Source organism: Carcharodon carcharias, chromosome 27 (genome assembly GCF_017639515.1).
Source record: "Carcharodon carcharias isolate sCarCar2 chromosome 27, sCarCar2.pri, whole genome shotgun sequence".
Classification (NCBI taxonomy): domain Eukaryota; kingdom Metazoa; phylum Chordata; class Chondrichthyes; order Lamniformes; family Lamnidae; genus Carcharodon; species Carcharodon carcharias.
Genome location: NC_054493.1, coordinates 14,274,396 through 14,301,028, shown reverse-complemented (window position 1 = coordinate 14,301,028; position 26,633 = coordinate 14,274,396). Strand labels below are relative to the sequence as shown.

Here is a 26,633-nt window from a genome sequence, read left to right as displayed (position 1 = left end):
ACAAAATTGGATGGGCACTTGAAGGAAGTAAATTTGCAGAGGAATGGGGATATAGAGAGGTAATGGGGCTGACAGGATCACTCTACAGAGAGTTGGCATGGACTCAAGTGGCTGATTGGATACTTTCTGTGCCATAATGACTATGATTGGAAATATATAGCGTGGCTACAGTACTATACACCAAGACAAGAAATAATAAATGTACTTTATTAAAGAAGCATAATTAATATGTCTAATACGCATAATATAACAATGCTAGACATATTGATGTTGTTACGATCCTCATGGAGACTGATCACTTTAAAATAAACAAATTCTCAAACACCGAGGGCAAGATTTCATTTTATAAAAACTTTTACTGTAACAACCAAACTAAAGTCAACATAAATAAACCAAAAATCAGCAAAGAAATGGAAAGGGGACGAAAAGAAACTGTTTTACTCACAGATGTTGGGCACAGGAAGAAGTTTTCATGTTGTTGAAGTCAAATCGCCATTTGCATCAGGTCCGTGCTCTGATTGGCTGGAGGACCGGTTTGCTTCCAGTCCCTCCAGTGCTCTCCATTGGTCAATTCCCCGCATGACGTCAGTGAGGAACCTGAACCTGACCCACCTGAGAGACTTTGATCTCGAGACGCTCTGAGCTTTTGGCCAATGGGAACAGCTGGAAAACCGAAAGGGCTCGGGTCCTCCATTCAATCAGAGATCGGCTTTTCTTCTGATCTCCAGCTCTCTCTGTACATGCGCAGTCTGCCGTATTTCCTCACATGCGCATCTCTCGCAAAACAAAAACAGAATTACCTGGAAAAACTCAGCAGGTCTGGCAGCATCGGCGGAGAAGAAAAGAGTTGACGTTTCGAGCCCTCTGACCCTTCAACAGAACTAGGTGAATCCAAGGAATGGGTGAAATATAAGCTGGTTTAAGGTGGGGGGGGGGGGGGGGGGGGGTGGTGGGTTTGGATGGGGGGAGAGAAGTGGAGGGGGTGTGGTTGTAGGGACAAACAATAGGAGCAGATCATCTAAAGATGTCACAGACAACAGAACAAAAGAACACATAGGTGTCGAAGTTGGTGATATTATCTAAACGAATGTGCTAATTAAGAATGGATGGTAGGGCACTCAAGGTATAGCTGTAGTGGGGGTGGGGGGAGCATAAAAGATTTAAAAATATTTAAACATAATGGAAATAGGTGGGAAAAGAAAAATCTATATAATTTATTGGAAAAACAAAAGGAAGGGGGAAGAAACAGAAAGGGGGTGGGGATGGAGGTCAAGGCCTAAAGTTGTTGAATTCAATATTCAGTCCAGAAGGCTGTAAAGTGCCTAGTCGGAAGATGAGGTGTTGTTCCTCCAGTTTGCGTTGGGCTTCACTGGAACAATGCAGCAAGCCAAGGACAGACATGTGGGTAAGAGAGCAGGCTGGAGTATTAAAATGGCAAGTGACAGGGAGGTTTGGGTCATTCTTGCGGACAGACCGCAGGTGGTCTGCAAAGCAGTCGCCCAGTTTAAGTTTGTTCTCTCCAATGTAGAGGAGACCACATTGGGAGCAACGAATGCAGTAGACTAAGTTGGGGGATATGCAAGTGAAATGCTGCTTCACTTGAAAGGAGTGTTTGGGCCCTTGGATGGTGAGAAGAGAGGAAGTGAAGGGGCAGGTGTTACATCTTTTGCGTGGGCATGGGGTGGTGCCATTGGAGGGGGTTGAGGAGTAGGGGGTGATGGAGGAGTGGACCAGGGTGTCCCAGAGGGAACGATCCCTACGGAATGCCGACAGGGGGGGTGAAGGGAAGATGTGTTTGGTGGTGGCATCATGCTGGAGTTGGTGGAAATGGCGGAGGATGATCCTTTGAATGCGGAGGCTGGTGGGGTGATAAGTGAGGACAAGGGGGACCCTATCATGTTTCTGGGAGGGAGGAGAAGGCGTGAGGGCGGATGAGTGGGAGATGGGCCAGACATGGTTGAGGGCCCTGTCAACGACCATGGGTGGAAAACCTCGGTTAAGGAAGAAGGAGGACATGTCAGAGGAACTGTTTTTGAAGGTAGCATCATCGGAACAGATGCGACGGAGGCGAAGGAACTGAGAGAATGGGATGGAGTCCTTACAGGAAGCAGGGTGTAAGGAGCTGTAGTCGAGGTAGCTGTGGGAGTCGGTAGGTTTGTAATGGATATTGGTGGACAGTCTATCACCAGAGATTGAGACAGAGAGGTCAAGAAAGGGAAGGGAAGTGTCAGAGATGGACCACGTGAAAATGATGGAGGGGGTGGAGATTGGAAGCAAAATTAATAAATTTTTCCAAGTCCCGACGAGAGCATGAAGCAGCACCGAAGTAATCATCGATGTACCGGAGAAAGAGTTGTGGAATGGGGCCGGAGTAGGACTGGAACAAGGAATGTTCCACATACCCCATAAAGAGACAGGCATAGCTGGGGCCCATGCGGGTACCCATAGCCACACATTTTATTTGGACCAGCATTTTCACGTGGTCCATCTCTGACACTTCCCTTCCCTTCCTCTGACATGTCCTTCTTCCTTAACCGAGGTTTTCCACCCACGGTCGTTGACAGGGCCCTCAACCGTGTCCGGCCCATCTCCCGCGCATCCGCCCTCATGCCTTCTCCTCCCTCCCAGAAACACAATAGAGTCCCCCTTGTCCTCACTTATCACCCCACCAGCCTCCGCATTCAAAGGATCATCCTCCGCCATTTCCGCCAATTCCAGCATGATGCCACCACCAAACACATCTTCCCTTCACCCCCCGTCGGCATTCCGTAGGGATCGTTCCCTCCGGGACACCCTGGTCCACTCCTCCATCACCCCCTACTCCTCAACCCCCTCCAATGGCTCCATCCCATGCCCATGCAAAAGGTGTAACACCTGCCCCTTCACTTCCTCTCTCCGCACCGTCCAAGGGCCCAAACACTCCTTTCAAGTGAAGCAGCATTTCACTTGCATTTCCCCCAACTTAGTCTACTGCATTCGTTGCTCCCAATGTGGTCTCCTCTACATTGGAGAGACCAAACGTAAACTGGGCGACCGCTTTGCAGAACACCTGCGGTCTGTCCACAAGAATGACCCAAACCTCCCTGTCGCTTGCCATTTTAACACTCCAGCCTGCTCTCTTGCCCACATGTCTGTCCTTGGCTTGCTGCATTGTTCCAGTGAAGCCCAATGCAAACTGGAGGAACAACACCTCATCTTCCGACTAGGCACTTTACAGCCTTCTGGACTGAATATTGAATTCAACAACTTTAGGTCTGACCTCCATCCCCACCCCCTTTCTGTTTCTTCCCCCTTCCTTTTGTTTTTCCAATAAATTATATAGATTTTTCTTTTCCCACCTATTTCCATTATTTTTAAATATTTTTAAATCTTTTATGCTCTCCCCACCCCCACTAGAGCTATACCTTGAGTGCCCTACCATCCATTCTTAATTAGCACATTCGTTTAGATAATATCACCAACTTCGACACCTATGTGTTCTTTTGTTCTGTTGTCTGTGACATCTTTTGATGATCTGCTCCTATCACTGCTTGTTTGTCCCTACAACCACACCACCCCCCTCCACTTCTCTCCCCCCATCCAAACCCCGCCCTCCCCACACACCTTAAACCAGCTTATATTTCACCCCTTCCTTGGGTTCACCTGGTTCTGTTGAAGGGTCATGAGGGCTCGAAACGTCAACTCTTTTCTTCTCCGCCGATGCTGCCAGACCTGCTGAGTTTTTCCAGGTAATTCTGTTTTTGTTTTGGATTTCCAGCATCCGCAGTTTTTTTGTTTTTATTTCGCACCTCTCGCATCTCCGCTCATGCGCAGCGCCCCACCCCTCACCGTGCACATGCGCAGTCCCGGCCAGCTCGCTTGAACCGGGGGGCAGAGCAATTTCCCCACCACGGTGGTTTGTGGGAGCCGCGGCCGCCATTACCGAGCAGGACAAAAACAGAATTACTTGCGCATGAGATTTTTCCAGGTAATTCTGTTTTTGTTTTGGATTTCCAGCATCCGCAGTTTTTTCTTTTTATTACGGAGCAGGAGGTGAGTCTGACACAAAGTGCATGTGGGTCTTCACTGGAGTTTACTGTGACGAAGCGGTTTGTTGACTTGTGGCATAAGGATTTAGACACCTAGGTGACATGTTGTGGAGGCCAATAGAAACTGATCTATAGAGTCCGCATCTTCAGAGGAGGAAATTGGGGAAAATTAATTAGGGTTACAATCAATAGGGAGGAGGGACAGTTTGGAGGACTTTTCATTGGCATTGCTATTACCCAATATACCTTGCAGATGGGAACGTGCTCTATTCAGGCCACAGGAGATCAGTGCCCTGGCGCAAAGCTGGCCTGTCTCTGGAGCATGCGCAGTGTCACCTTTGCTCAGAGCCCTCCGAGTTCGGGATCGGCTTCCGGAAATGGGTGAGAGGCGGCGGGGCCGCAGGGGAGGAATGGAGCCAGGAGGTGCGGGTGGGGAAGCTTCATAAACACCTTGTGAAGGCCGCAATCCCTGAATCAGACCCTGAAGATCCCGTGTTTGCAGCCCCAGGTCTTATTCCCCTGGACCAGGCCCAGGTTAATGGCCTCGGTTCAGTGGTGCGCGGGGCGGCCATTTGTTTTATTCATTCACAGGATGTGGAAATCACCGGCTGGGCCAGAATTTACCGTCCATCCCTAATTGCCCTTGAGAAGGTGGTGCTGAGCTGCCTTCCTGAACCGCTGCAGTCCCTGTGGTGTAGGTGCACCCACAGTGCAGTTAGGGGGGAGTTCCAGGATTTTGACCCAGCGACAGTGAAGGAACGGCCGATATATTTCTAAGTCAGGATGGTGAGTGACAAGGAGGGGAACTGCCAAGTGGTGGTATTCCCATCTATCTGCTGTCCTTGTCCGTCTAGATGCTAGTGGTCGTGTGTTTGGAAGGTAATGTTGATGGAGCCTTGGTGAATTCCTGTAGTGCATTTTATAGATGGTGCGTCGGTGGTGGAGGGAGTGAATGTTTGTGGATGTGGTGCCAATCAAGCGGGCTGCTTTGTTCTGGATGGTATCCAGCTTCTTCAGTGTTTTGGGAGCTGCACTTATCCAGGCAAGTGGGGAGTATGCCATCACACTCCTGACTTGTGCCTTGTAGTTGGTGGACAGGCGTTGGGGAGTGAGGAAGTAAGTTACTTGTCGCACGATTCCTAGCCTTTGACCTGCTCTTGTAGTCACAGTATTTATATGGCTGCTCCAGTTCAGTTTCTGGAAATAGGAACCCCCAGGATGTTTATAGATGGAGATTCAGTGATGGTAATGCCATTCAACATCAAGGGGCAATGGTTGGATTCTTTCTTGTTGGAGATGGTCATTGCCTGACACGTGTGGCATGAATGTTACTTGCCACTTGTTGGCCCAACCCTGGATATTGTCCAGGTCTTGCTGCATTTGGACTTGGACTACTTCAGTATCTGAGGATTGATGAATGGTGCTGAACATTGTGCAATCATCAGCAAACATCCCCACTTCTCACCTTTTGATGGAAGGAAGGTCATTGATGAAGCAGCTGACAATGGTTGGGCCTAGGACACCACCCTGAGGAACTCCTGCAGTGATGTCCTGGACCTGAGATGACTGACCGACAACAACCACAACTATCTTCCTTTGTGCTAGGTATGACTCCAACCAGCGGAGAGTTTTCCCCCTGATTCCCATTGACTCCAGTTTTGCGAGGGCTCCTTGATGCCACACTTGGTCAAATGCTGCCTTGATGTCAAGGGCAGTCACTCTCACCTCACCTCAGAAGTTCAGCTCTTTTGTCCATGTTTGAACCAAGGCTGTAACGAGGTCAGGAGCTGAGTGGACCTGGTGGGACCCAAACTGGACATCAGTGAGCAGGTTATTGCTGAGCAAGTGCCACTTGATAGCACTGTTGATGACCCCTACCATTACATTACTGATGATAGAGAGTAGACTGATGGGCGGTAATTGTCTGGGTTGGAATTGTCCTGATTTTTGTGTACAGGATGTACCTAGGCAAGTTTCCACATGGCCGGGTAGATGTCAGTGTTGTAGCTGTACTGGAACACCTTGGCTAGAGGCATGGCAAGTTCTGGAGTACAAGTCTTCAGTACTATTGCCAGAATGTTGTCATAGCCTTTGCAGTATCCAGCACCTTCAGCCGTTTCTTGATATCACATGGAGTGAATTGAATTGGCTGTAGACTGGCATCTATGAGGCTGGGGACCTCCGGAGGAGGCCATGTTTGTTACGCATATACTGGCTGAGGCTTCAGGGCCCCAGTAACTAGGAGAGAAAATTATTGACTCATTGATTCTATTCTCACTCTGCACAAAGGAGCTGATGACAGGCCCAGGTTGAGAGCTGGCATCTATAGAGCAGTAAGGTGCTGCAGGGCACACGTGGCCTTCCTAAGAACATCAGAGTAGGAGCTGGAGTCGACCATTTGGCCCATTGAGCCTGCTCTGCCATTCAATAAAGTCATGGTTGATCTGATTGTGGTCTTAACTACACTCTTCTGCCTGCCCCCATAACCCTTGACTCCATTGTAGATGTAAAATCTGCTTAACTCATCCTTGAATTAATTCAATGACTCAGTCTCCACTGCTTTCTGGAGAACAGAATTCCAATGACTAATGACCCTCTGAGGGAAGAAATTTCTCCTCATCTCAGTGTTAAATGGGAGATGTCTTATTTTTAAACTGTGGCCCCTCATCTAGATTCCCGAATGAGAGACACATCCTGTCAGCATCTCCCCTGTAAAAAGCCCTCAGAATTTTAGATGTTTCAGAGTATAGTCCCAACCTGTTCAACCTTTCCTCCTAAGATGAACCCTCTCATTCCAGGAATCAACCTCATGAACCTTCTCTGATTTGCTTCTAATACAAGTTTGTTCCTGCTTAAGTAATTCTGGGCCTGGAGGAGAGTCATTGTGAATTTCTATCCTGGACTGACAATGATGGATGTTAGAATCTCATTTTACAGGGGGTTAGAAGGGGAGGATATACACACAGCAAACTCAAACCAAGAGAATGTTTGTCTCCTCTGAATTTCTTACCTTGACTGACACATATAACTTTTGTAATCTCCTTTTACAGGCACTTCCAGTGCTTCTGACATCTTTCCAGCTGCAGGCTCCAGCAGGAGATTTTAAATTATTTCAGAGGTGAATATGATTGAGCATTCATCTACAATTTAGACTTAGGGCTTTTAGTACTGTGCTCTGATTCCATGTCTCTGAGGCTGGTGTGACTCCTCTACTGTGGATCTGAATCCATGTCGATCCATTGCTGTTTCACCTCTGCCACTCCCTGCACCCTCCCCCATTGTCTAACTTATTCTGTTTCTAATAATGGGTGTGGTTTAACTATGTTTGGTCCTTTACTCTGTCTAAATGAAGTTTTCTACCAGTGTCCACTCCCCAGCAATATTTTTCAATTTATTCTTTCATGTAGTTGCTGGCAAAGCCAGCATTTGTTGCCCATCCATAATTGGTCGGCCATTTCAGAGGGCAGTTAAGAGACAACTACACTGCTGTTGGTCTGGTCTCACATGTAGACCAGAACAGGTAAGGAGGTCGATGGAATGAACCAGATGGGTTTTTATGACTATGGTCATTATTATTGAGATTAGCTTTTAATTCCAGATTTTATGAATTGAATTCACATTCCACCATTTGTCATGGTGAGATTTGAACCCCAGAGCATTAACATGGGCCTTTGGATTACTACTGCAGTGACACTGCCACTATGCCACTCCCCAGTGTGTTCGCTGTTGATTTACCAGCCTTATCTTCCCATAGTCAGGAATTGTTTTCCTGCACTGGAGATAATTTTTCCTTCACCTCTGAGTGTACGTTTACCATCAAATTTTGCTCCATTTTCATTCCTCGTAATTCATTCTGCACATCCTGAAACATTAACTCTGCCTGGCCTGCTGAGTATTTCCAGCATTTGCTCCTTTTATTTCCGATTTCCAGCAGCTGCAGTATTTTGTTTTTGTTTTATTGCAGGCTTTGCTCACATAACCAAATCTAGAAACAGAGATGGACCAATTAAGAACTGATCTGTATTGGGTTGGGTGTTGGTTGGAGAAGTTGTTCCCTGGCCTTCAGTGTTGAGCCTTTTCCATGCAGCCATGGAATGATTACAATATATAAGGAGCCCATTTAGCCCATCATTCCTGTGCTGGCTCTCTGCAAGAACAATCAACAAGTTCCACTCCCCAACCCTTTCCTGATTGCCCAGCAGTTTTATTCTCTTCAGTGGCTTCAATTCCCTTTAAGTTTTTACATCAGTTTGAGCTGGAGTGGAGATGGAGGAGAAGCTGCTGGGTTTAACCGCAAGAACCTTAGAACCCAGTCAGGCCTGGCGATTTCAGATGTGAAATTAGAAAGGGAGGTAGATTCTCTGGGAGATCAGATTGCACCACGGACACTGTCCATACAACATAACAGGAACAAGTATTTCTGTAGATAGTTTAAATCTATTTTACATGTACATATTTTTAAAATGTATTCTTGGAGTTAGGACGTCATTAACAAGACCAGCCAATCCCCAGTTACCTGTGGAGAAGATGCTGTTTGACCTTCTTGAACCGCTGCAGTCTGTGTAGTGAAGATGCTCCCTCATCCGCATTCAAAGGATCATCCTCCGCCATTTCCGCCAACTCCAGCATGATGCCACCACCAAACACATCTTCCCTTCACCCCCCTTATCGGCATTCCGTAGGGATCGCTCCCTCCGGAACACCCTGGTCCACTCCTCCATCACCCCCTACTCCTCAACCCCCTCCTATGGCACCACCCCATGCCCACGCAAAAGATGTAACACCTGCCCCTTCACTTCCTCTCTCCTCACCGTCCAAGGACCCAAACACTCCTTTCAAGTGAAGCAGCATTTCACTTGCATTTCCCCCAACTTAGTCTACTGCATTCGTTGCTCCCAATGTGGTCTCCTCTACATTGGAGAGACCAAACGTAAACTGGGCGACTGCTTTGCAGAACACCTGCGGTCTGTCCGCAAGAATGACCCAAACCTCCCTGTCGCTTGCCATTTCAACACTCCACCCTGCTCTCTTGCCCACATGTCTGTCCTTGGCTTGCTGCATTGTTCCAGTGAAGCCCAACGCAAACCGGAGGAACAACACCTCATCTTCCGACTAGGGACTTTACAGCCTTCCGGACTGAATATTGAATTCAACAACTTTAGATCGTGAGCTCCCTCCCCCATCCCCACCCCCTTTCTGTTTCCCCCTTCCTTTTTTTCCAATAAATTATAAAGATTTTCCTTTTCCCACCTATTTCCATTATTTAAAAAAATAGAAAAAAAAAAACCCACTAGAGCTATACCTTTAGTGCCCTACCATCCATTCTTAATTAGCACATTCGTTTAGATAATATCACCAACTTTAACACCTATGTGTTCTATTGTACTATTGTCATTGACATCTTTTGATGATCTGCTTCTATCACTGCTTGTTTGTCCCTATAACCACACCCCCCCCACCTCTCTCTCTCTCTATCTCTCCGCCCCCCACACACACCTTAAACCAGCTTATATTTCAACTCTTTCTTGGACTCGAACTCAAGTTCTGTCGAAGGGTCATGAGGACTCGAAACGTCAACTCTGTTCTTCTCTGCCGATGCTGCCAGACCTGCTGAGTTTTTCCAGGTAATTCTGTTTTTGTTTTGGATTTCCAGCATCCGCAGTTTTTTTGTTTTTATGCTCCCACAATACTGTTAGACAAGGAGTTACAGGTTAAACACCCAGTGATGATGAAGGAATGCTGGTGTATGTCCAAATCAACAGCAATAATGTGCATTTATGTAGCGCCTTTAATGTAATAGAACATTCCAAGGCACAAAAGCATCAAGCCATATAAAGGGATATTAGGGCAGGTGACCAAAATCTTGGTCAAAGAGGTGGGTTTTAAGGAGTATCTTAAAGGAGGAGATTGAGGTAGAGAGGCGGAGAGGTTTAAGGAGGAAATTCCAGAGCTTGGCGTGTCGGCAACTGAAAGAACAGCGACTGATGGTGGAGCCATTAAAATTGGAAAAGCTCAAGAGGCCAAAATTAGATGAATGCAAAGATCTTGAAGGTTTATGTGGCTGGATAAGATTACAGTGATAGGGATGGTCGCAGGCGTGGATGGATTTGAAAACAACAATGACAATTTGAAAATGTTGGTTCTTTTTAAATTGCAACAGTCAGTGAGCACAGGGGTGATGGGTGAACAAGACTTGGTGGGAATAGCAGATTGTAGGATCACCTCAAGATTATGGGGAATGTGAATGTGGGAGGTTGGCTTGGACTGTATTTGGACAATTAAGGCTAGAGGTAACAAAGGAAGGGATGACGGTTTCAGCAGCAGATGAGCTGAGACTAGGCTGGAGTCAGGCGATGTTACTGAGGTGGAAATAGGCAGTCTCAGTGAAAACGTGGTTATGTTGTTGGAAGCTCAGTTTGGAGTGAAACATGACACATAAGGTTGTGAACAGTCTGGTTCAGCCTCAGACAGTCGCTGGGCAGAGGGATGGAGTCAGTGAATGGGGAGTGAAGTTTGTAGCAGGGATTCATCTTCCTAATATTTAATTGGTGGAAATTTCTGTTCACCCAATACTAGATGTCAGAAGAGTCAGGATAGCGTGTGAGTTGAAGAGGAACTTGGAGATGATCTGATCACATACACCTCCTATCTTGGTTCTTCTGGGTGGTGGAGGTTGAGGATTTGGGAAGTTCTGTAAACATTCTGATATAGATATGTAAAATCCCCCTCCTCTGCCCCTACCTCTCTCTCTCTCTGTCTATTTGCCTGTCTCTCTTTCTCCTCCCAAAGAGGGCAGTGTCTGGTGTAGGTCCAGGCTGGGTAACAGGTTGCCTCCCCTGAAGTGAACCAGTTGGGTTTTTAATGACAATCCAGCTGTTTTCATGGTCACTTTTGCTTAGTGCCGACCCCACAAATTACCAGATTCGTTCAACTCAATTTCACAACTTGTCTTTGTGGATTCTCTCTCAATCTCTTTTATTCTGTTTTAAATCAATTTCACATGGTATTAGAAAAGGAGGATTTGCAGTCGAGAAACTCAAACAAAACATCACATCAGGATGTGATGAGGCACCCAGTTAATGTTAACTTGAATATCATTGGATTTTGAACATGGAAGGAAAAAGCATTGTTCATAGCAGATGAAAATGTTCTCTGTGTGGAGGAGGCTTCAGCTCATCACCTGGCCTCACAACCTACAAATTCAAATACACTGAGAAGGAACCGTGGAAAAGTTGGGACTGTGAGGAGGGATTTAGTTACCCATCTGAGCTGGAAACTCATTGATGCAGTCACACCAGCGAGAGGTCGTTCACCTGCTCTCTATGTTATACGGGATTCACTCTGTCATCCAACCTGTTGGCTCACTTGCAAATTCACACTGAGGAGAGATTGTTCAAATGCTCCATAGGTGGGAAGTGATTCACTCAGTCATCCCATTTTATGACACACAAACGGTGACACACAAATGGCTTCATACTCAGGAGAGTGTTTTTAAATGCCTAGACTAAGAGAAGTGCTATAAAGGCACTATAAAGGTAAGTGATATGTCATCAACGTGTTCGCACTGACGAGAGACCGTTCGGATGCTGTCACTGCGGGACTGGGTTCGGGAAATCATCTGAACTCACTGTATATAAGCAAGTTCAGAGTGGGGAGAGCCCGTTCACCTGCTGCGAGTGTGGGAAGGGATTCGCTCAGACATCCCACTTCATGGAACACAAGCAAGTTCACTCTGGGAAGAGGTCATTCACCTGCTCTTTGTGTGGGAAAGAATTCATTCAGTCATCCAAATTGCTGAGACATCAGCGATTTTGCATTGACAAGAGACCTTTTAAATGCCCAGACTGTGCGAAGTATTATCAAAGTTCTGGGGAATTGATGTCCCGTCAATGTGTTCACACTGACGAGAGACCGCTCAGGTGCTCTCAATGCGGGACTGGGTTCAGACCATCATCCGAGCTCACTGTACACCAGCGAATTCACACTGAGGAGAGGCCGTTCACCTGCGCTGAGTGTGGGATGGGATTCACTCAGTCATCTAGCCTGCTGACACACCAGCGAGTTCATACTGGGGAGAGGCCGTTCACCTGCTCCAAGTGTGGAAAGGCATTCTCTCAGTCATCCATCCTACTGAGACACCAGCGAGTTCATAAGTGATAGCTGGAGTTGGATTTTGCTGTTAATAAAATCCAGGACTGAACGATATTCATTGCTGATGTTAATAAACTCCAGCACAGTAACAGGTGTTAATATTCTGCATAAAAGTCAAATAAACAAGCTTTCTGTTAAGCACAGAGTATGTTGTATCTTTTTAATATCCCAAACACAAGTTGGTTCCATTTGTTCCCTGTCTCCTCCATCCTCATTTCCAACAACAAGTGTGAGGAGCTCATGGAGCTTCTTTGTCACTAAGATTGAGACAATCTGATCAGCTGCCTCTACTGCTTCCCTCCCTTTCACTAGCCCACCAGGACAAACTGTACCTAATGTTTCCCCTTGTCTGAGCCTTGAACTTGCATCTTTCTCCAGTTTCTCTCCTATCTCCCGTCATGCCCTGTCAGAGCTGATTTTGTCCATGAGACCCACTTCCTCATCCCTCAATCCTATTCCCACTAAACTGCTGACCATCCATCTTCCCCGTGTTGCTGATATTGCTAACAGTGCTCCCTCTCTTCTGATTTTGCCCCTCTCATCTTTAATACACAATCCTCACCCTTCCTGAAAAAAATCCAACCCTTGGCCCCTATGTCTTTGCAAACTGCTGCCCAATCTCCAACTTCCCTTTCCTCTCCAAAGTCCTTGAACTTGATGTCTCCCAAGATCTATCCTTGGTTCCTCCTATTTCTCATCTATCTGCTGCCATTAGGTGACACCATCCAAAAGCACCGTGTTAGTTTTCACATGAACACTGACAACGCCCAGCTCTACCTCACCACCATCCCTCTCCATTTCTCCACTATTACTAAATTATCAAACTGCTTATCCAACATCCAACCACTGCAGTCCCATGTGGTATGGGTACACACACAGTGCTGTTAGGGAGGGAGTTGCTTTGCAAGTAAAAGGGACAGTGTCATCTTGGGGTAATCATTCAACATTTAAAGGGACACCATTGCTCTCTATGCCATGGGGGCTCAAGGGACAGGTGACCATGAGAGTGCCCTCACTCGTCTGCCAATCACCCTCTGTCCTCGCTGACTGACACAGACCTCCCAGTCCAGCATCGCCTTGATTTTGAAATTCTCATCCTTGTTTTCAAATCCCTCCCCATGGCCTCCTCACCCCTCTACCTATAACCTCCCACAATCCCTAAAACCCTGTTGCCTACTCACTTAATCAAAGTGGAGTGAAGATCAGCCAGGATCTTATTGAATGGCAGAGCAGACCTGATGGGCCGAATGGTCTACTCCTATTTCTTATGATCACATGACCCTTTAAAAATTTGAGATAGTAAATTGTCCGTTCTGAATTTATCTGCTGAACTTAGCTGATGTGAACTTGTTTATCAGGGTGTTTATCAGAAGAGGGGAAGCCCAAACTGAACATCACATCAAGTCCCTCGATTCATCAGGTCCTGAGTATTGTGGGCCTTTGCTCATGGAAAGGGGAATGAGTGATCACAGTGTGGACAAGCCCTACTCCTGCTCTGAGTGTGAGTGCTCCTTTAGCCGAGCCTCCAGCCTGAGGAGGCACAAGCGGGTCCACACTGTGAGCAACCATATGCGTGCAGTGACTGTACGAGGAGATTCAGCTTCTCCTCAGAGCTGCAGATGCACAGACATAGTCACACCGGGGAGCAGCTGTATGTGTGCAGTGACTGTATGAGGCAATTCAGCTTTCCCTTTGATCTAGAGATATTCAGATAGTCACACCGGGGAGCAGCTGCACGTGTGCAGTGACTGTACGAGGTGATTCAGCTTTCCCTTTGAGCTAGAGATGTACAGATGCAGCCACACTGGGGAGTGGCCCTTCACCTGCCGGGTGTGTGAGTTGGGGTTCAACCAGTCGGGCCACCTCAAGATGCATAGGCGGTCCACACCTGGGACGTCTGCTCTGAGTGTAGGAAGGTATTCACCCAGCACTTGGCCCCACTGTGGCACTGATGCCTGCACACCGGGGAGAGGCCCTTCACTTGCCCCGAGTGTGGGAAGGCCTTCACTCTGGCATCCTTCTAGTGTGAGCACCAGCTCATTCACACTGATGAGAGGCCATTCAAATGTCCCGATTGCCAGAAGAGCTTTAAATCGCCAAAGATCTGTGAAAGCATCGACATGTTCACACCCTAGAGAGACTGTTCAGCAGCTCTCACTGTGAGAAGGCGTTCACACAGGCAGGAAGCCTCCTCAGACACCAGCGAGTCCACCACCGGAAAGGTCGGTTCACCTGCTCCGTGTGTGAAAAGAGATTCACCCGTTCCTCTCACCTGCTGAAACACCAGCAAGTGCACAATTAATTGCAACAGTCACAGAATCACAGCAGTGTTACAGCACAGCAGGAGGCCATTCGGCCCATTGTGGCTGCACCAGCTCTCCAAATAAGCAATTCCCTTAATGCCACTTCCCTGACTTCTCCCCGTAACCCTGCACATTCTTCCTTTTCAGATAACAGTCTAATTCCCTTTTGAAAGCCTCCACTGAACCTGCCTCCACTACCCTCTCAGACAGTGTATCCAGATCCTAACCACTGAACCTGCCTCCACTACCCTCTCAGACAGTGTATCCAGATCCTAACCACTCGCTGTGTGAGAAACATTTCCTCACCTTTGTTTCTTCTCCAACTAACCTTAAATCTGCCGTCTGGTCCTCAATCCTCCCACCAGTGGGAACAGTTTCTCTGCAAGATCTTCACAAGATCTTCCAAATCCAGTGGCAAAAAAGATGATCCACCAGCAGCGTCCTCTCCCAAGCCAACATGGCTAGCATTGAGGGGCTAATCTCGCAAAACCAGCTCCACTGGGCGGGACATGTTCGTATACCCGACACCAGCCTCCCGAAGCAACCTCACTACTCGGAATTCGGTCGCATCAGGAGAGTTCCAGGAGGACAATGGAAATGCTTCAGGAATCTTCTCAAAGTGTCTCTGAAGAGGTCAAACATCCCTGCAGACTCATGTGAGATACTGGCTTGTGACTGGTCGAAATGGAGAAGGCTCATCTGGGAAGGCTTTAAACGCATTGAGAGACTTAGTCAGGAATCTGCAAAGGCAAAGTTGAGGCATCTGAGGGGGCGCACAAACCTCCAAACATCCCATCTCCACAACCCTTTTGTGGCAGAGTCTGCAGATCGCACATTGGACTTATCAGCCATCTCAGAACCCATCAAACTGGAGAGGAAGCAGGTCATCCTCGATCCTGAAGGACTGCCTAAGCATTATCTGACTTCATTTCACATCTCCAGCATCCTCAATGTTTTGATTTTGTATCAGGATTGATCCATATTAATTATGGTGATTATGGGATGGGGGGTGGTGTTGGGTGGGATTTGTTGATGCTGACAATAGTCTCCAAAAAAGCAGGCAGCAATTTCATATTCTGTATATGTGTCTGTTGAAAAATCAATGCATCTGCCTTCGCACTAAACGAGGACAAAGTGGGTAACATAGGCATGATGGAGAAGACAAATCTAGCCTGAAGTTGAAAATCCGCAGTATTGTTACAGTTCTGGGCACCATAATTTCAATTGGATATACTCGTCATGGAAGGAGTGCAATGCAGACTCGCCAGAATGTTAGCAGAGCCTCGTGGTTAGTTTGTTTTTTAAATCCATTCTCAGGATGTGTGTCACTGACAAGGCTGGCATATATTGCCCATCCTTAACTGCCTCTTGAGAAGCTGGTGGTGAGCCACCACCTTGAACTGCTGCAGTCCATGTGCTGTAGGTTAGAGCTGTTAGGAAGGGGGTCTGAGAATTTTGATCCAGCAACAGCGAACAGACGGTAAAATAGTTCCAAGTCAGGATGATGTGTGGCAGGGGTCAAAATAATTTACTTTTCTTGAGGGCTACTTTTTGAATTTCAGGAGTTACTTTTTGGTTTTCAGGGGCCCCTCAATTCAAAAGATTTATGTTAGAAAACCATCAGTTCATGAAGCAGCAACTTGCAAACATGCTCTACATCTCCATTAAAGGATATCAAAGAAACGAGAGACTCAATGTTGAGCAGGCGGCCAGGAGTCCAACAGCCATTAAACAGTTTTCCTTCATTCACCTACCCCACTCCTTCCCCATTCACCTCCTCCAGTGACTGATATTAAAGCAAACTCAAAGTCCGGAACATTGGGCTCTTCTGCATCGACTGAATCCTGACTTTTTCCACTCACCAACACTTTGGTTTTAAGAAGCAAAGACACACACGACAGCCAAAACAGCATGTATACAGCAGAGACTTCCGTAGCAGCAACAGCTAAAGAAAAATCAAAGGGGAGCAGCAAAAAACTGGATTTCCCCCACAATATTTTTTCACCCTCTGCTCCAAATCTCTAAGCTTTGCTCACAAAATAATTGGTTGGACAAATATGAAAGAGGAAGAAAGCCTTTGGAAAGGATTTAACTTTCCTTTCTCTTTTTGGTTATTGTTGTTCCAGTTGTGGTTTGTAAATGTGAAAGCCAGGCCCAGGAGGAGGGTTTCAGAAGGAAAAATATATATTTTTAAAAAGTTGGGATATCATATTAGTGAAGAAAATAAGCTGTAAATGTGAAATTGAACAATACTGCCTGTTTCCCAAACTCTGTCTCTCTAGCCCTGAGAGGCCTCCTTCCCCCACCAATCCAGCTTCTCCTTCTTCAATCTCCCTCTCTCTCTTGCCCCCTCTCACATTCCCTCTCTCTTACAGACACAGTCTTTTTACCTGCAATGCATCTGCCACCATCTTGGGCTCTTCATCCTCCATTGGCATTGCCGACATCCCAATTTTTTTTTATTTTATATTGAAATAGGAGGGTTGTTGTAACTGGGAGAGGGATGGGGAGGGGTCATTTTATAAATAATTTAAATTTAAAAAAAGAGTCACCACAGTGCTTCCTTGCCTATGGCTGCCAGAAAAGCCCCTTTTACCCCCTCAGTGTAAAACACACAACCCCAGAGGCCGAGATTGTGTTGACCAATCCCAGCCTCCAACCACACAAGGAATCCCAAGGGCAGAACGAAACTGGGTAAAGATGATTTGTTTGATGGGATCTTCTTGTTCTCTGAAAGAGGATCATACAGGCTCGAAACATTGACTGTGTTTCTCTCTCCTCAGATGCTGTCAGAACAGCATTCTCTGTTTTCTTCCTGTTCTCTCTTCAAGTGAGTAAACAGGTATCCAAGGATGCTGAGGGAAGGTAGGGCTAAAATTGCAGAGGCACTTGCCATTATCTTACCAATCCTCCTTAGACACAGGGAGTGGTGTCAGAGGACTGGATAATTACAAATGTCCCATCCTTGTTCAACAAAAGCAGGGTGGAGGATAAACCCAGCTCCCTGATCATCTGGGACAAAGTTCGATGCTGGCTCAGCTTTTGCAGCATCTGCAGGAGTTGCTTCACGAGCCGACGGACCGCCTCTTGTGCCAACGTCACAATCGGCCTCCAGCGCACCTGAGCTCCGCACGAGGCCCCGCCCCCTTGCCGTGCCGACATTGATTGGACGACCATTTGCCCCATTGGTCCTCCAGGCCCACCTCGCTAGGTCTCTATTGGTCGGAGCGCACGTCAGTCATTGCTCAGCCCCCGCCCCCGATCATGTGGTCGATCAGGGGCGTCGCCACCGTACCCACTCGCTCCACTCGGGGTCCTGTTAGCCTTAGTCGGACTCTTGGGTTTGTATTTTATTTGATTCCCCCCCCCTCTCTCTTTCTCTCCACCCTTACTCCTTCCTGTTGCTCGCTCAATCGGTTTGGGAAAACCCACTTTCCATCGGTGATTAGGCCTCAACCGTCGCCTTCCAGCGCGCAGGCGCATTGCTGCCCAGGGTTGGTTTGAGCCAACTGAGCATGCGCGGCGCCCTGCTGGTGATCTGCATAATTAAAGGGACCCTGTGATTAAAAGGGACAGTGACAGTGTGAGAAAGAGATTGATTTCAGTGGAGAGGGAGGAAGCGCGGGTTTTCGAGCAATCAAAGTAAGAAAGAAGTAAAGTAAGAAAATTTGAAATCCTGAATTTTTCCTGCATTTCTTTTATAAAGTTATTACCGATGTAAACTTGTTTTACAGGCAGAGGGTTTACAGATGGGAAACTCAGATCAAACATCGAGTCATGTGATTCATCAGGACATGAAGGTCATCGGCAATATGGAGGGGGAGAGCAGCATATACCGCATGGACAAACATTACACATGTTCTGTGTGTGGGCATGGATTCAACCGAGCGTATGACCTGGGGAGGCACAAATGTATCCAAAATAGGGAGAGGCCATGTAAATGTGGGGACTGCGGGAAGGGGTTCAGTTACCCCCTCTGAGCCGGAAACTCATCGACGCATTCACACCGGGGAGAGGCCATTTACCTGCTCTGTGTGTGGGAAGGGATTTGTTCGATTTTGCAATCTGCGGTCACACCAGCAAGTTCATAGTGAAGAGAGACTGTTCATCTGCTCCATGTGTGGGAAGGGATTCACTCGATTTTCCCACCTGCTGAGACACCATAAAGTTCACGCTGGGGAGAGACCCTTCACTTGCTCTGTGTGTGGGAGGGGATTTTCTGATTCATCCGACCTGCTGAAACACCAGCGAGTTCACACAGGGGAGAGATCGTTCACCTGCCCCAAGTGTGGGGAGAGATTCACTCAAATCTCTCACCTACTGAGACACCAGCGAACTCATACCAGGGAAAGGCCCTTCAGCTGCCCCGTTTGTGAGAAGAGATTCACTCAAGCGTCCAACCTGCTGCGACACCAGCGAGTTCACACCGGGGAGAGGCCGTTCATCTGCTCCCTGTGTGAAAAGGGATTTGCTGAGTCTTCAACCCTGCTGAGACACCAGCAGGTGCACACGGGAAGAGATCATTGATCTGCTCCATTTGTGGGAAGGGATTCATTCAATCATCCAACCTAGTGAAACACCAGCCAGTTCACGAGTGGCTGCACTGCTTTGATTCTGCTGCTTTTTATCAGATTCAGGAATGAACCTTGTTAATTATGATATTGGGTAAGTGTTGTTGATGTTGCTGCTAACTACAGTAACTGAGGTTGCATTTCTATAGCGCCTCTCAAAATCTCAGGCTGTCTTTGTGCACAGTAAGCCTCCACAAACAGCAATGTGATAATAAGCAGAGATGATCTGTTTTTAATCAGATTGGTTGAGGGTGAAATATTATTCTCACCGGGAAGAATCCCCCTGCTCTCCTTCAAATTAATGGCCAATGGATCTTTTACATCTTCCTGAGAGGGCAAACGGGGCCCTCGGTTTAATATCCTCATATATCCTTATGTTGCTCCTATGAAGTCTTTTGGGCTGTTTCTCACTGCGTGAAAGAAGCTTTATAAATGTGAGATGAATGTGACGTTGCAAACATAGATGCACTGGAGCAGATGATGCTTGTATGTGTGTGTGTTTGCGCTCGATCAGAAACTGAGCTCCAGATTATTTTGTTGATTTCTTCTCCAAAGCAGATGAGAAAATGGGTCTTTAATTTAACACTCGGAAAATTCTTCCAAGCAGCTCCCACAGCAGAGCGCCTCCCTCCCTCCATTAAGATCAATGGTGAAACCCTGGAAAGTGTGGACATTTTCCACATCTTGGGAGCCTTCTCTTGGCAAAGACAGACAAAGACAATGTGCCCACTCAGCCATTGCCTGACTGAGGAAAAGAGTATTTGAGGACCAGGATCTCAAACCTGAGACTAAGGTCATGGTTTACACTGATCCCTGCATTGCCACATGTTTCAGAGATTTGGACAACCGATAAAAGGCACCTCAAGGCACTGGAGAAGTCCCACCAGTGATGCCAGTGCAAGATCCTTCAAATGCAATGGTGAGGAAGGCGGACTGCAGCAAGATCCTCTCCCAGGTCAACCTGCCCTGTATCAAGGGGCTAATCGCTCTAAACCAGCTCCGCTGTGCAGGGCATGTCATTTGTCTGGCTGACACCAGACTCTCAAAGCAACCGCTCTATTCAGAACTCAGTCACAACAGGAGACTCTCGAGAGGACAGCAGAACCATTCAGGGATGTCCTCAAAGAATCTCTGGAGAGCTCAAACATTCCCGCAGTCTCATGGGAGACCCTGGCTTGTGACTGACCAAAACAGAGGAGACTCATTCGGGAAGGCACTGAACATATCAGGAACTTGTGGAGGTGAAGTCGAGGCTTTGGAGGGAGCACACAAACCGCCAGACCCCCCTCATCTATCCAACCCTTCAAGCACCACCTGTCCCACGTCTAGTGGAGTGTCCTGATTGCCCATTGGATTTATTACCCATCTCTGAACTCATTGAACAGACTGTAAACCAGTCACCCTCAATCCCGAAGGCCTGCATAAGAAGAGGAGAGGGTAAAGCTGACCCAGCTGCTGCTGAGAGCTGACCAAATGGGAACCGTCACAGAGCCTGGAGCAAAGAGCAAGAGGTTAGGGAAAAAAAGCAGGATGAATGAATCCAATTGCAAAATGTCTAATGGCACATGTGTGAATCTGTCCAGCTTCTGTAAAATAATAATACAGGGAGTGGGGAGGGAGCACTGTCAGGCTGACCTTAACCATAGGTTGACATGCCATGTATCATTCCCATCTCCTGGTTTTATTAAAACCCAATTTCAATGCAACAATGATTGGAAAGAAAACTGAATAATCGGGGAAATGTTTCTTTAAGTGACCCCAATGGAAGAAGCAATAATTTTTTGCAACACCCTATAAAGTTAATTTGAACCCACCCTCATAGTTCCACCTAACCTACCCGCATGGACCATGGCCCCAAGTGGTTATGGTACTGGGCTTGTAACCCCAAGATCAAGAGTTCAAATCTCACAATGGCAAACTATGAAACAATATAACTTCATCTGAAACAGATGGAAACGGGTTTGTACTCGAAAGAGTTACAATTGCTACACTTTGTTGCACCCTTTCCTAGGGCCGTGGATTCGCTCCAGATCCACTCCACACCCCTCCACTGTGCCCGCCTCGTCCCCCCCAAGGTGTCCACACCCTCAGCGTCACCTGAAAGCCACTTTGAGAGTGCCTCATCACCTACCACTCCCAGAGGATCCCAACCTGCCTCCGCTTACTATTCCAGTGATCTCTCCTATCTCTCCTTCCCTGAGGGGACAGGAGAGCTTCTGCCACTGGAACATGTGCTCCAGGAAATCCTCAGCCTCGCTTCCCATAGAGGGTAAGAACATGGCAGATAGAATATAATGTGGATGAATGTGAAGTTATCCACTTTGGTAGGAGGAACATGCAGAGTATTCCTTAAATGGTGAGAGATTGGGAAGTGCTGATGGCCAAAGGGCCCTGGGTGTCCTTGTCCTTGTTCATAAGTCACTGGAAGCTAACATACAGGTGCAGGAAGCAGTGAGGAAGGCAAATGGTGTATTTGCTTTTATCACAAGGAGATTTGAGTACAGGAGTAAAGAGGTCTTGCTGCAGTTGTATAGAACCTTGGTTAGAGCACACCTGTAGTATTGTGTACAGTTCTGGTCTCCTTACCTAAGGACGGATATACTTGCCATAGAGGGGGTGCAGTGGCGGTTCACCAGACTGATTCCAGGGGTGGCAGGAGTTACTACAACATAAGAACATAGGAGTAGGAGTGGACCATTCAATCCCTCGAGCCTTCTCTGCCATCCCACTGGATCATGGCTGATCTTCTACCTGATGAGGAGTGATTGAGACTGGACCTGTATTCTCTGGAGTTTAGGAGAGTGAGTGGTGATCACATTGAATTTGCAATGTTCTTAAGGGGCTCGACAAAGATGCAGAAAGGATGCTTACCCTGGCTGGGCACCTAGAACCAGGGGACATAGTCTCAGAATAAGGGGCAGGTCATTTAGTACTGAGATGAGAAGGAATTTCTTCACTCAGAGGATGGTGAATCTTTGGAATTCTCTACCCCAGAGGGCAGTGAAGGCTCAATCATCGAATATGTTCAAGACAGAAATCGAGAGATTTATCGATACTAATGATACCAAAGGACATGGGGATAGTGCAGGAAAATGATGTTGAGGTAGAAGATCAGCCACGATCCAGTGGGATGGCAGAGAAGGCTTGAGGGATTGAATGGTCCACTCCTGCTCCTATGTTCTTATGTCCCTTAGTAACTCCAGCTGCTCCTGGAGCTCAGAAACACTGAGTCTGTGTTCGAACAACTGGAGACATAAAACACTTTAAATATAATTAATACATAACATATTTATAAGAAACACTTTAATTATTGTTTATTTTACCGATCATCCCCAGGCCCCTGTGGATTAAGTATATACAATTCTCTCTATATATAACATTTATTTATATATGTAATTTGGCTGTGATGCCCCTCCCCCTGTGCCCCCTGTCCCAGAACAGCCTTAGCTTCCAGTACCAGCTCTGTGCTGACTCAGTTGCTCTCACCTGGGGACAGCGCCTCACAATCCACATCAGCGCACCTGAGCTCCACACTACGCACTAGGCCCCGCCCCATTACAGGGCCGCAATTTTTGGAGGACCTGCCGCCCTCTCAGTTCTCCCGTCCCACCCGCCCCACTCCCTTTATTGGTCGGAGCACGCATCAGTCATCACCCCGTAATGATCACGTGGTGTTCCCTGCTCACGCTGCATATCCTCCATTTGCTTCCCCTTTAGCCCCGATCGGACTCTCAGATTTGTATTTTATTTTATTTGATTCTCTCTCTCTCTCCACCCGCCTCTCCACCCCTACCCCATCTTCAAGCTCACTCGGTTTGGGAAACCTCACTTTCTGTCGCTGATTCGGCCCCTCAGCGGCTGCCTGCCCCAGAAGCCCAGCACTCAGATGCACTGTCGGGGTGAATGTTTTGTGGTGACTGAGCATGCGTGGTGCCCGGCAGGTGATCTGCATATTTAAAGGGACTTGAACCTTCTGTTTACTTGTCATTTAAGGGACAGTGACACTGTCACTGACTCACTGGGGATAGTGAGCTGCAATATCAAGCCCCACTACACCCTGAGCTGCGACAAGTGTGAAAAAGTTTGATCAACCCACCTAATTGTGTAATTTAGGTTAACAGAATATGAGCATCAGGTTTGTAAACTGAATAAGTAAATAACTGTTTATTGAACAACTTGTCTTAACCAGTGGCAAAAGAAAGAAATATGAACTGCTCGTTTCAAACTTTATAACCTAAACTCTAACCCTCCATAAATCCCTTTACACACACATACAGGACACATAAGACCCACAGAAACATGGATTTTAAGGGTGGGATAGGCCGGTTCAATAGCACCAATTCCAGAGTACAGGATTTGTTGGGTTGATTTTGATCGATGTCTTCCAAATTCCTTTCAGTTCTTTGTTGATGACATGAGGTGGTCTTCCAGCACTTTCAGTCTTTAGTTCACTGGTTGAGCACTTGCCTTTCAACATCTCTAACTGTGATTTTTCCCTTTGCCTCTTGACAGGAGTTTTCAGAGAAAGAGCAGGTTATCGAGATCTGAGGAGAAAAAGCCAGCTGGCTATCATTATAAAATTACTGGAATCTTACACTGGAGAAAGAGGTTTTAAGTCTTTTTCCTTTCAGGCTAGGAGCTTTTCTGCTGCACTGCTCTCACACAAACCCTGTTCAGGAGCCAATGAAAACATTGTTGCCAGGCAGTTCCCCATTAGACCAGACTCCCTCTCACCACCATCCTGTCTTTCATGATGGACGATAGGGTCGTGTAACTTTACAAGTAGTTGCTGCAAATGGAGGAGGAAGGTTCAGAATGGACAAATTTCCTTTTACTTTCTGGATCTCTCTAGCTTTTCATTCAGATCTGCCAGCGTGACATTGGCCAGCTAAATTTCTCTGTTCCCTTCACTCACTCTGACCTATCTCCCTCTGAACTGGTCATTCTCCATTCTCTCAGGTCCAAGCCTGAGGTGACCGGGGTTTGTGTGAAAGCAGTGCAGCAGAGTGTGCAATGTGGAAGGGGAGAGCAGCATTCACAACGCGGACAAACTGTACACGTGTTCCATGTGTGGATGTGGATTCGACCAATTGACCTGCGGAACCACAAGTGTAACCAAGACAGGGAGAGGCTGTGTAAATGTGGGGAGTGCAGGAAGGGATTCAATTGCCCCTCCGCACTGGATGCAGCCCTAATAGGGAGAGACTGTTCACCTGCTCTGTGTGTGGATAAGGATTCACTCAATCTTCCCCCTTGTGGGTACACCAGGGAGTTCACACTGGGCAGAGACCCTTCACCTGCTCCGTGAGTTGGAAGGGATTGAATCGATCATCCAACCTGGTGAAACAGCAGCAAATTCACACCGGGGAGAGACCCTTCACCTGTCCTGAGTGTGGGAAGAGATTTAATTGATCATTCAATCTGGTGAAACACCAATGAGTTCACATGTGACTGCACTACTCTGATTCTGCTGCTGTTAATCAGATTCAGGAGAGAACCTTGTTAATTATGATATTGGGGAATGTTGATGTTATTGCTGATAACCACAGTAACTGGGCTAGAGTTGACAGAATTTGCATTTATGTCGCTCTATTCACAGCCTCAGGACATTTCTGTACTCCATAAGCCTCCACAAACAGCAATGTGATCATGACCAGAGAGGTGATCTGTTTTTAGTGAAATTGGTTGAGGGTGGAACATTGGCCTCACCGGGGAGAACTTCCCTGCTCTCCTTTGAAATACTGACTGTGGGACCTTTCACATCTGCCTGAGAGGGCAGATGGGGCACTTGGTATAACATCCTCATATCTCCTTCTGTGGTTCAGGGTCATCACTCTGTGAAGTCCCTTGGGTTGTTTCTCACTGCATGAAAGTAGCTTTATAAATGTGAGATGAATGCGACATCACAGACATAGCTGTGCAGGGTAAAACTGAACCAGGTACTGCCTGCAGCTGAGAGCTGAACACACAGGAACCATCACAGAGCCTGGAGCAAAGAGATAAAGACCCAAAGAAAGGCGGGATGAATGAATCTGATTTTAAAATGCCTCATGGCAGGCGGGGAATCTGTCCAGCTTCTGTAAAATAATAGTACAGAGAGTGGGGAGGGAGCACTACAAAATACACTCTGTATCATCCTCACAACTTACTTTCCTACTTATCTTTGTACCATTAGCAAATGTGACTACAATACAGTCAGTCCCTTCATCCCAGTTATTGATATAAGTTGTAAATAGTTGAGACCCCAGCACTGAATCCTTTGGCTGTCCACTAGTTAGTTTGCCAAACTGAAAATGGTCCATTTATCTGCTCCCTGTTAGTTAACTAATGCTCTAACCAGGCTAATATATCACTCCCAAAACCATGAGCTCTTGTCTTGTGCAGCAAGCAGCCTTCTAAGTCGCACTTTATCAAATGTTGTTTGGAAATTCAAATGCACTACATCTGTTGGTACCAATTTATCCACCCTATATGTTACATCCTGAAAGAACACTAATAAATTTGTCAAACATGACTTTGCTTTTATAAAACAATGTTGACTCTGCCTGATTGTATTCGGATTTTCTAAGTGCCTTGATACTACCTCCTCAATAATGGATTCTAGCATTTCCCAATGACAGATGTCAAAGGGATCCTGCAAGTCAAGGCGTGTCTGTAACATTTTGGATCATGTCTTTGATCAAGCTTTGAACACTTTGCTCACGTCTCCCCTCACCCTGCTTCATTCTAATGAAAAGATTCCCAGTTTCTCTAGTTCCTGCTCATGGGAAAGAGAAGTTAGAACTAAGAATCTCAAACAGGAGCTTCACAGCAGAGAGATCACCATGAGGAATCATTTCATTTCACAATGACTTTTTCTAATCTGGAATACACTGCCTGAAAGTTTGATGGGAGAAGATTCAATAGTAACTTTCAAAAGGCAATTGGAGAAATGCTTGAAGGAAAACATTGACAGGGCCAAAGGGAAACAGCAGGGGAGTGGGACTAATTAGATTGGTGGACCAAAAAGCTGGCAAAGCCACCAAGGGCCGAATAGCCTCTTTTTGTGGTGTAGCCTCTCATCTGTGGCAATGAATCTCTGCTGCACCCGTTCAATGGCCTTGACATCCTTCCTGGTGTCAGATCTCCTAAGATTGACTCAATTTTCTAACTGCAGCCTGGCCAATGATTGAGAAGATTATTTTATAAAATGTAGGGTAATGTTTTCAAACAGCGTGGAAACATCCACCAGTTTTAAAGATTTCTGTATCTAAACCCCTTGTAACGTGGCTATGATATACTGAAGTAAGGGCTGTAATACAATGTGTATTATGGGATAAGGAAGTTTAGTCTGAGTTAGAAACTCAAACAGGTTCTTCACTGCAGACAGGTCACCATGGCAACACTGATAAGACATTCCATTCCACAGAATCAGCTCATTGGAAACTCTAAAACAAAAACAGAATTACCTGGAAAAACTCAGCAGGTCTGGCAGCATCGGCGGAGAAGAAAAGAGTTGACGTTTCAAGTCCTCATGACCCTTCAACAGAATTGAGTGAATCCAAGGAAGGGGTGAAATATAAGCTGGTTTAAGGTGTGTG

General features: G+C 46.7%; 1 long non-coding RNA gene across 1 annotated transcript; it reads left to right on the top strand.

The window, feature by feature from the left end:
- Positions 1-17,665: 17,665 nt before the first annotated feature.
- Positions 17,666-25,582, top strand: LOC121270453. The gene is made up of 3 exons (XR_005941536.1): positions 17,666-17,823; positions 18,217-20,564; positions 23,566-25,582. It is a non-coding gene; the product is annotated as an uncharacterized LOC121270453 (long non-coding RNA).
- The last annotated feature ends 1,051 nt before the right edge of the window (positions 25,583-26,633 follow it).